Source organism: Electrona antarctica (genome assembly GCF_951216825.1).
Source record: "Electrona antarctica genome assembly, chromosome: 23".
NCBI lineage: Eukaryota > Metazoa > Chordata > Actinopteri > Myctophiformes > Myctophidae > Electrona > Electrona antarctica.
In genome coordinates, this window is record NC_136804.1 from 20612001 (window position 1) to 20622846 (window position 10846).

Consider the following 10846-nt stretch of genomic DNA (forward strand, 5'->3'; position numbering starts at 1 on the left):
GGAACACTGATTCACTGAGGGATGTACTGAGCACCTGGCCATGACCGGAGAGATGTCAGCTCATGAGAACACACCCAGGAACACTGAGGGATGTACTGAGCACCTGGCCTTGACCGGAGAGATGTCAGCTCATGAGAACACACCCAGGAACACTGAGGGATGTACTGAGCACCTGGCCATGACCGGAGAGATGTCAGCTCATGAGAACACACCCAGGAACACTGAGGGATGTACTGAGCACCTGGCCATGACCGGAGAGATGTCAGCTCATGAGAACACACCCAGGAACACTGAGGGATGTACTGAGCACCTGGCCATGACCGGAGAGATGTCAGCTCAGGAGAACACACCCAGGAACACTGAGGGATGTACTGAGCACCTGGCCATGACCGGAGAGATGTCAGCTCATGAGAACACAACCAGGAACACTGAGGGATGTACTGAGCACCTGGCCATGACCGCAGAGATGTCAGCTCATGAGAACACACCCAGGAACACTGACGGATGTACTGAGCACCTGGCCATGACCGGAGAGATGTCAGCTCATGAGAACACACCCAGGAACACTGAGGGATGTACTGAGCACCTGGCCATGACCGGAGAGATGTCAGCTCATGAGAACACACCCAGGAACACTGAGGGATGTACTGAGCACCTGGCCATGACCGGCGAGATGTCAGCTCATGAGAACACACCCAGGAACACTGAGGGATGTACTGAGCACCTGGCCATGACCGGAGAGATGTCAGCTCATGAGAACACACCCAGGAACACTGATTCACTGAGGGATGTACTGAGCACCTGGCCATGACCGGAGAGATGTCAGCTCATGAGAACACACCCAGGAACACTGAGGGATGTACTGAGCACCTGGCCATGACCGGAGAGACGTCAGCTCATGAGAACACACCCAGGAACACTGAGGGATGTACTGAGCACCTGGCCATGACCGGAGAGATGTCAGCTCATGAGAACACACCCAGGAACACTGAGGGATGTACTGAGCACCTGGCCATGACCGGAGAGATGTCAGCTCATGAGAACACACCCAGGAACACTGATTCACTGAGGGATGTACTGAGCACCTGGCCATGACCGGAGAGATGTCAGCTCATGAGAACACACCCAGGAACACTGAGGGATGTACTGAGCACCTGGCCATGACCGGAGAGATGTCAGCTCATGAGAACACACCCAGGAACACTGAGGGATGTACTGAGCACCTGGCCATGACCGGAGAGATGTCAGCTCATGAGAACACACCCAGAAACACTGAGGGATGTACTGAGCACCTGGCCATGACCGGAGAGGTGTCAGCTCATGAGAACACACCCAGGAACACTGAGGGATGTACTGAGCACCTGGCCATGACCGGAGAGGTGTCAGCTCATGAGAACACACCCAGGAACACTGATTCACTGAGGGATGTACTGAGCACCTGGCCATGACCGGAGAGATGTCAGCTCATGAGAACACACCCAGGAACACTGATTCACTGAGGGATGCACTGAGCACCTGGCCATGACCGGAGAGATGTCAGCTCATGAGAACACACCCAGGAACACTGAGGGATGTACTGAGCACTGCGTTCCAAAGGATCCAATGTAGTTATTATTTGGTCACAAGCTCTTGGTAATACTTTCTAATTGGTTCAAACCCAGAGACACACTTTCTGTTTTCTCAGAAATAGCAAAGAGATCTACAAGCTCACAGAACGTCACCATGCGACACGTTGTGAGCTTGTATAGGTCGGTTACTTTTGGCTACTTAGTACTTATGCATGACACTATCGTACGACAAAAAAGGGCATTCATTTACGAAAAAACAAAACAAAACATTGAAATAAGGAGATAGGAGGTTTCTGGCCGACCGTGTCGATTTGATCTCCACATCTTTTCCACAGGACCACAGTGGTATTGCGGAGTGACCCTGGTGCCATGAATAATTGAGGAGGTTTGAATTAGTTCTTATTGAACAATGCCAGTCTTTAGCAGCTTGTTGCACACCGAAGAAGAATGCACAGACGCTATATTGACTGTTTAGTGAAGCCATTATTCCAGCGCTGCTGTGAAAGCCCATACTTGCCAGCATTCGTTTGTTCTTTCATTCGCCATGGCTTTAACAGCGTCATGACTCATGGACTAAATAATTCAAGTTCCACATTAAATTGGCCCTCCGCAACTCTCTGGGTCTCGTTTTGTTTGACGGGGCCATCAACCCCCCCACCCCCCACTACCCCTGCCCCCCCACCCCCACCTTGATCGAACAACTCTGCTCACAGGGAAATGCAATAAACCCGGCATGGGCAGCAAGGGCCTTCGTCTGAAGCAGTGGTTCTCAAACATTTTCATGTCAAGGACCCACAACCTTGCAAACAAACAGCCTCAGGACATTTCTTTTTATACAGTATCAACGGTAAAGTATCAGATCTGTAACGCAATGTGAAATGTTTCACAAGTGTTTATTAATCAGACTAATCGATTTAGTCGATTATAGCTAAGCAGCAGTGGATGCGAAGCAGGCAGTAAGACATATAAGACAGAGTTACGACAACTCTGTTCACTTCATGGGGCCAGTCCAATGACGGCTCTTCTAACTTCTATTGGCGAATAGGGACACCATGCAGAAGACAACCGGGCTGCATGTTTACTGCTCCCTCAATGTCGCAACTCTGTCTATACTCAATGGCTCTGTGCAAAGCCGTATTTAAAGGAAGCGCTCTGTTAAGAGTGTGAGCTCTGATTGGAGTATGGAAGTGTGATGTAATGACCAGCAGAGCTGTGAATTGGAAGTTAGGCTGATTGATGCAATCAGCTGACTGACAGCCCATTACAGCTGAGGCGTGCAAGACTCCCGTGTCCTGCATGAACTAACGCTACGGTAAATAAATGGTAAATAGAGCATCTATATAGCTCTTTTATCCAACGCACTCTAGATGGTGCATTACATTCACCCATTCACTCACACAGTCATACACCGATGGTGGAGGAAACCAGACCGCAAGGACTTTTTTTGGCACTATCCCTTTTCGACTGAGTGTTTGTTGCTGTTTATACATTCTTTCTAATAAACTATTCAATCAATCAATAAATCAATCGAACCGTGCAAGGCACCAACCTACACATCGGGAGCAATTCGGGGCTTAGAGTCTTGCTCAAGGACACTTCAACACTAACTCTGGGGGAGCCCGGAATTCAACTGCCCTGAGCTACTTTCGTATGCTTCATAGCTATCGTGTTATAAAAAAATGAATTGATTAGTAATTTATAGTCAATTTATTGAATAAATTGAATAAATTGCGATGTATAGTACCGGTATTTTGTATAGCATTGTGTCGTGTGAATGTGATTGTAGACTCTGTACTTCCATCCTCATCCGTGGTGTAGGCTAGCAGTCAAGTTATGAAATTGAATATTTCTCTTCCTTTCTATTACGTCAAATGCCAACCAGATTATGAAAACAAGCAGACATCAAAGGGATTTCTGCGGTGTGGTCGGCCCGTTCATCTCTCTCTGTACTTTAAGAGGTCACACAAACCGCCAGTCGCAGTTGTTTCATCTCTCTTTCCTCCCTCACGCCACACATTTCCCAATTTCCTTTCCTTTGGGTAACCTGGGGCGGCCTTGGCCTGCCGGAGCCACGCGCACAGCGTAGTTCACCGCTAGGCGCTAGCTCTCAGTCAGAACAACGCAACTTACGCAAGAGTCAGGATTCAGGAGAGCTTGGTGGAAGTGGTCAGTGTTTCCATGTCTGCTTCTTATTAGCGCTTGTAAATATTGGTAGTTAAGTTTTCAAGTTAGCAGATCTACAACCATTTCCAAATAGCCAATGTAAATTAGTTATTATTATTTGGCATGGCCCTGGCATTTGTGGTCTTCACCGGCCCAAAGACATTATGACATAAGACATAAGACATTTTCTTTTGTTTTGGATGAGCCGTGGCCCCATGACTGCCCAGCCTTTCTGGCATCCGCCAGAATTTGCAGTCGTGACTGCATGTGTAACACTGTGTGATCGGATTCGTAACCATCTGACAAGCCGGGCTCCTGGAGTCACGGGCCGGGGTGAAACGCCCCCGGTAGTTCTGTGCCTGCTTCCGGTCGAACTAGAAGAACGTCCTGACATCTCCATAGCTTGTCGTTTGAAGAATAGTGAAAGGAGCTGATCTACAAGCTCACAATGTGAATCTGACGAGTTGTGAGCTTGTACTGATTTTTTAACTATTTAAAAAAAGAAAGTGTGTGTGTGTGTATATACAGTATATATATATATATATATATATATATATATATATATATATATATATATATATACATATATATATATACATACATACACAACACACAATATCGCTGTCGTGTGGAGACCTCATATGTCCGACACTGTTTTAGCGTAAGAAACGCTAAAATGCTATAACCAGGAGGTCACGGTAATATTTCATTGAGCTCAGAACTAACATCGTCCCTCAACCTCATATCACCTCAATCTGAGCCTCAATTCAGAGAAAAAGTAATGTATGTGGAGGAGTTCTTGGATGACGTCAGACCGTGGAAGTAAGCATTGCAGAGCGACGGGAAGCATTAAAGAAGTTCAAATACGGTAAATATATTAGTATATTTCTGGATTAATAGACATGAGAATTCTTGTCAAGTGTGCCACAGCCGAGCATTCAGTGATTTGGGTGATTTGGTAAACCCCCTGGTCCACCCCTGTAACAAGATGTGCACATGCACGCACTACAGTGGGGGGACACGCAACAGGCCAACAGAACGTGCACCAAGGCCCGCCCCCACTTGATCATGATTGGAGGAAGGCTCCTCTCTATCCTGATTGCATGACGGCTGGGCCACCTAGCCAAAATGTTTTTTTTTTTACCTCAGGGGTTAACAGGGGACAGGAAGGAACTCCTTATGGTCAGCACACTCTATAGTAGGGAGGATTATCACAACAAAACAAAAAAAGAAGTGATATTTGAATTGAGTGAAATCACTGAATATACCTTTAAGCGCTACGAGATATCTTGACATTGGCATAGATTATGCTTTACTTGCTTTACTTATTTTATTATATTATTTATTATATTGATTTCAAAAATGCTTTTATTTTATTTTATTTCTGACCAAAATAGGGGTGTCGGGGGTTAATATGAACTCGTGCCCCAGCTCTTCTTCACGGGGCCTTCAATTTGTCCGGCTTTATCGCCGTCGGCTGGGCACCCAGCTGGGTAAAAAGGGGAGGCCACACCACAGAGGGTTGCAGGTTTTAAGGAGTAAGGAGGAGCCCTGGCATCCCGGACGGTGGGGGTTCTGCAGTGGCTGAATGAAAGCACATGGCGACACATCTGGCTTGCCCCAGTCCTGGGGCACGTGTTGGTGTTATCCTGAAGAAACACCTCAGCGGGACGTTCACTTGCAACCAGTGTTGATTTTGTCGACTAAAACTATTCCTTTTTTTCCCCCCGACTTTCCGCCTTTTTTCACTGTATACCGGTAAAAACTAAGCTATGATGACTGAGACTAAGACAACAAATAAAAGCTAGGCTAAAATGTTAGGGAGCGACTAGTGGAGAAGAGATCCAGTAGAATAAAAGACAAGTCATTTTATGTTTGGTTGTGTCTAATAAGCCAGACCGAATCAGCCGTTGGCAAAAAAATTGCCTGCCAGCGGATTACGGTCTGGAGAGGCTCAATTGTACGGCGTACGCCAGGGTTCCCCAATAGGCGGCCCGCGGGCCATTTGCGGAAAATTAATTGGGGGTACAGTGACGTTCAATGCTTGAGACCTTTGACTGACAGTAGCTCTGACCAATTGCGGCAAAGAGAAAATGTTTGAACCCGCCCCCCGGGAAACAAGATCCATACACAACATCTCCAGACTCAAATACCACACGACAGTGTGATTTGAGTCTGGCTTATTAGCCAGGCTAGTGTACAGGTGCCACACTCAATGTTGTGAGCTTGTAAATCTGCTATTTTTGGCCCAAGCAGGCCTCCCCACCCCACCTCTTCTTACTACACAGGCTGTGACCTTGTAGATCTACTATTTTCAGAGTGCAACGACACATAAAATGACTTGTCTTTTAGTTCTACTGGATCTCTTCTCCACTAGTCCCTCCCTAACATTTTAGTCTAGTTTTTATTTGTTGACTAAATTGTCAATATTTATAGTCTTGTAGTCGACATTTTTTGTCGACAACGTTTTAGTTGGTTGGTTGGTTGTAACTTAGCAAAATAAAAATGAATTATCAACCAACGTGGGATTACATTCACACACAACACACCGCTGCAGATCTTCCTTGTGTTGTGCACTGGGTAACCCTGGCGGTGTCCTCATGGTCACCCCCTGGCCACAGCCGGGCCATGTGTTCCATGGTCACCCCCTGGCCACAGCCGGGCCATGTGTTCCACAGCTGAGCTTTACTGGCAGTGGGAAAACCACTACAAAGCTGGGAGGGAGAAAAAAAAGATTGACAGCAACCCGGCCGACCGCAAAGCGATTCGCGCATGGATATTCGCACGCGCCCCTGCTGTGCGCGCCGCGTGCACACGCCCTCGGACCTGCACACACACACACACACACACACACACACACACACACACACACACACACACACACACACACACACACACACACACACACACAGACACGCATGGGGTTGGACTTTTGAGAGCGTTCAACTTCACATATGCGAGCACCGGCCAGGCCTTGACGTGCACTTTTGTGGCCTTTTGAGAATCCAAAAAGGCACTTTCACTCACAAAAGGGGGGAAAAGGCGAAACTGGCACACAGGCAAAAAGGAGTACTCAGATTTTGGGGTTGAGACGTTCCATTTTTAAGGACTCGGGGGAAACAAAGAGCTTTAGGTTGTCTGGGCAAGACAAATGTAAAAGACTACTTATGTGCTGAGAGAGAAAATCAAAATCTTGTCACAACTTGTGTGTGTCACGTGTGTGTGTGTGTGTGTGTGTGTGTGTGTGTGTGTGTGTGTGTGTGTGTGTGTGTGTGTGTGTGTGTGTGTGTGTGTGTGTGTGTGTGTGTGTGTGTGTGTGTGTGTGTGTGTGTCGCAAGTGTAGTAGAATGTGCAAAATGGACATTGTAAGACAATTTCCCTGGCCCTCACAAGAGAAATGTTTGTTTTTTGATTGGAAAAGATTTTTATTATAGGTGTTAAAGAGATTTTGTGTCGAAAAAAGTGATCCAAGTACAGAGGCAACTCGGGTCCAGTTTTAGTTTGCTAGAGGGTAAACAGCCAGGTCCAGAGGGACTCTAAAGTCATTTTGCAGGGGCAAGGGTGAAAGGTGACATGACGAGGGCCGCAACCAGTTGCAGCTCCCTACTTGTCTTTGAGATATAAGGGTGATCAGGCCGAGAGCCCGGGCAGAGGCTTTTGTGCTGGTTCTGGACAACCGGCTATTCGATGGACTCGACACCGGGCACTGCACCCCTGTAGGTGTGGAACGCGAGGTCGGTGGGGCGAACGGTTCTTGAGTTACGTGGATTACAGACGTATGTATACACACAGAGACTACACACAGAGAGTGCATTTATAGATGGATGGATATGAGCTGTTTGAACTTTTAAGATGATGATGACATGTAGGAACAAAGTGTGTCCCGTTATCAGTTCAATAATAAGGGTCACGTCTTTTAGTTACGAAATAAGGAACCATACCGATTGCACCCTTTATAGTCAGTGATGTAACTATAGGGTTACATCACAAGTTCGTATTGACACCATGGTGACGACAGCTCGGTGCCACGACCACAAATAGAACGCTCGTAACGGTTTCCCTTCTAACACAGTACTGCTGGCAAAGTACCTGGACTCACAAGAAACACACGTACCGGTATTTCAGGCACTTGAAATCATTCGTGCCCCCCCCCCCCCGCCTCTCCCCTTACACACACATAACAAAAATACGGGTCAGCTCCCGAAACCCGCATCAGCATCTAGGTGAATGTAGATCACTCGTCTTTTTATAGAAAGATGGCGGCTGCGTGAGAAATAGCTGCTTTGATGCCCACGGCTGCTTGGAACCAGGACGGGGACGCTCCACTTTCAGCACCTCGCCGTGACACCCCGGAGCGGCCAGGAAACTATGCATGTGATCATGTCACAGCAAGCCGCCGCCGCCACGGACTGCGTAGAATGCTGGAGTTACAGCATTCTGGAGGTACCATACATCTGTAATAGAATGCATCTGTATGGAACACGTACACATTTGGGTCACGGAACAATTTTTTTAAATAAAGACATTACATACATTTTGAAACAAACAAGAGAATTCCATAAATAAAACAATAATAATGAAGTAGTGAAAATAGCATACAACCTTGCGTTTTGCGCTAGTAGACCTGATATTTTCACTAGTTTGGGTCCCGGGCAAACATCTCATTTCTTTTTGGGTCGCAACCTCAAAAGTTTCGGAACCACTGCTATAGAATGCTGGAAGTACATCTGCGGTGTTGCTATCTGAAAATAGCTGATCTACAAGCTCACAACGGGCGATTCAGTGTGTGCGTGCGTGCGTGCGTGCGTGCGTGCGTGCGTGCGTGCACACTGGGTTCAACCTGACTCAGACACGAAACATTTTCAGGCACATATTATTTAATATAATAATATTTTTGTTCATATTTAACAAGAAAAAAACAATAGTAGTTGCACAAACTTGGAAAACTCAACAAGTCAAGTGTTTCAGGATACAGATTACAGGTATACAGGAAGTACCAGTCCTCCATATATGGCGACTGCCAATTATCGCAGATAATCACTGAACAGAATTTTGCCGATGCTTTAGGTCTTGGCTTGGGCATTCCTGCAATCTGCAGGCCTCTCAGAACTGATTTATGGACATTACCGAGGCTTCCAAATATGAATACAAGCGGTTTACATTTATAACCAAGCTGTATAATAGCATCCTTAAGACATTGGTACTTAGCACCTTGGTAAGGAATGCCTCTCCCAGACTGTGGTCAAATGTACATGCCACTTAAAAAATGGTCACTTCCTCATCAACAACAACATCTGGCGTATTAACAGCGACATCTGAAAAGGCATCATTTTCAGTATTGCGCATGAACATGGCAATTGAAACACATTAGTGCTTATACATTTTGGCAGAATGCAGATGATGAAACATATGAACTTATGACCTTAGCAAATAGGTCAACAATTCTGTCGTGCCTAGCAGTGAGTGTATATACATTCACTTAGAAGCCAGGTGAGTATTTCTCACCCAAGAGTCAGCCCAGCTCCTAATCCAACAGTCTTGTCAAAACTTGACTATTACTCCCTCCTTACAGGCAGTGGTGCGCACAGATAGACACTAGGGGGTGCTAGAGCACCTCCTGCCTTTGCCTTCTGGACAGCAATGTGCCCTTATTTGTACAGTTTACAGTATGTGGACCATGGTGACATTGATCAATTCTTGATTAAAAAAAAGCTTCTAATATATTATTTATGCCCCAAAATCTATACATCCCACACTATTAAGGCAACCGGCCGGTTCCACGCGCTGCACAAGGTGCCCTTTTTTCACTTGAGCACCTGCCACTCTAAATGTCTGTGCACGCCACTGCTTACTGGCCTGGCATGCAGTGCACTTAAGCCTCTCCAACTGATCCAAAATGCCGCAGCTCGCTTGGTCTTCAACCAGCCAGAATTCTCACATGTCTCCCCCCTTCTCCGCTCCCTTCATTGGCTCCCAGTCGCTGCCCGCACAGAATACAAAACTCTGATGCTGGCATTCAAAGCAACCAAAGGTATGGCTCCCCCATATCTTGCAAGTATGATCGAACCCTACAAACCTTCCCGCGCACTCAGATCAGCCAATGCAGGGAAGCTGGAAGTACCCTCACTAAAAACGCCGGGACAACGCTCCACACGTCCCAAACTCTTCTCCCTTCTGGCTCCAAAACTATAGAATGCACTTCCCATTACAATCAGAACTGCATCCTCACTCCCATTCTTCTGCCGTAGTCTGAAAACCCACCTTTTCAGACTCCATCATGGCCCGTAGCACTTGCCCTAGCCCCCTAGATAGCACTTTTGGATGGCTGCCCCCACTGAAGTAACTCGCGACCGTATCAATCTGGCTATTAAATCGACCTATGATAAATAGTTTCTTTACAGAAACGGCAGGTTTTATAAACATCATCATCCGACATATTTTACCGCTTTTGTTTACATGCTAGTAACGCTCGTTGGCTGTGTTTGTTTGGTTAGCAACCGGGTTAGCCATAGCCACATGATTGACAACAACGTCATCTGCTTTCCTACTATGGTATGAACCAATCGCCGAAGACTGCTGCTTTGACAACGCCCATCCCAGAAACTGCTGTTGTGGGGAATTCAGACTGAGTGTCAGGCTAGTATTGACCTGTATACTTTCCTTGAACTGTACCCATTCTGCAAGTTTAACATTTTCAATCAATCAATCAATCAATCAATCAATCAATCAATCAATCAATCAATCAGAGACAGAAAGAAAGAGAAAGAGAGAGACAAATAGACAGAGAGAAACAGAGAAAGAGATACACATAGACACTAGACAGAGATCACTGTGTAGAGTGTGTGCGTGCATGTGTGCGTGCGTGCGTGCATGTGATTACATCTCTGGTTTGCCTCCTCTCCGGCCGGCGCAGACAGGCCTGTACTGGCCTGGTTTCCAACCGCCTTAGAGAGCTTGTGTGGAAGTCCAAACGGCTGACATCACCCCAGAGGAAGCTGATTACAAGGTGAGACACAGGTTAGAGCAACATACCGAACACCCCCCCCCCCCCCCCCCCCCCCACACACACACACACACACACACACACACACACACACACACACACACACACACAC